The sequence below is a fragment of the Chiloscyllium plagiosum genome, unplaced genomic scaffold (assembly GCF_004010195.1).
Source record: "Chiloscyllium plagiosum isolate BGI_BamShark_2017 unplaced genomic scaffold, ASM401019v2 scaf_3828, whole genome shotgun sequence".
Classification (NCBI taxonomy): Eukaryota; Metazoa; Chordata; class Chondrichthyes; order Orectolobiformes; family Hemiscylliidae; genus Chiloscyllium; species Chiloscyllium plagiosum.
The window spans coordinates 1-832 of record NW_025209751.1 but is presented as its reverse complement, the minus strand read 5'-3'; positions in this window follow the sequence as shown (position 1 = coordinate 832).

Below are 832 nucleotides of genomic sequence, written 5' to 3'. Positions count from 1 at the left end.
TTTGGTGGGGGGTGGGGAACCAGGAGAAAGTCACAGTGGGCAGGTCTGTGGCACTGAGCCTGGCTCTGTGGCTCAGAATGGAAGGGGGAAGGACAGGAGAGTGATAGTGATAGAAGATTCAATTGTGAGAGGGACAGACAGGAGATTCTGTGGGTGCGAGTGAAGCTCCCCGATGGTGTGTTGCCTCCCTCGTGCCAGGGTCAGGAATGTCTCGGATCAAGTCTACAGGATTCTTAAGGGGGAAGGAGAGCAGCTAAAAGTCGAGGTACAGCTCGGTACCAATGACATGGGTATGGAATGGAAGGAGGACATGACAAGAGAATATTGGGAGTTAGGTTGGAAGCTAGAAGGCAGCACAAGCGCGTAGCAAAGCAGAACAATGAAACCATGTGGTCGCACACGGGCTTTTTGCGTTCGTACCTTGAATTTCGTACGTACGTTGAAGCAAAATTTTACATACAATCCTGGTCGTAATCAGATTTGTTTGTGAATGGGGTCATTCATATGTCGAGGCACTACTGTAGTTCCTCGTACTGCTCTAGGATGTTGTGACCATTACAGAGGCTTGGATATCACAGGGACAGGAACAGCTGTTGGAAGTTCCAGGATTGAGATGTTTCACAAGCAGTTTGGGGGGGGGGGGGGGGGGGGGGGAGAGAAAAAGAAAGAGGAAAGGAGATGAGGGAGTGGCATTGCTAATCTTGGATAGTGTCACAGCTGCAGAAAGGGAGGTCGTAGAGGAGAGTTTGGCTACAGAGTTGATATGTGTAGAAATCTGAAACTAGAAAGGAGCAGTCACTTTATTGGGAGTTTTCCACAAGCCCTCTAATAG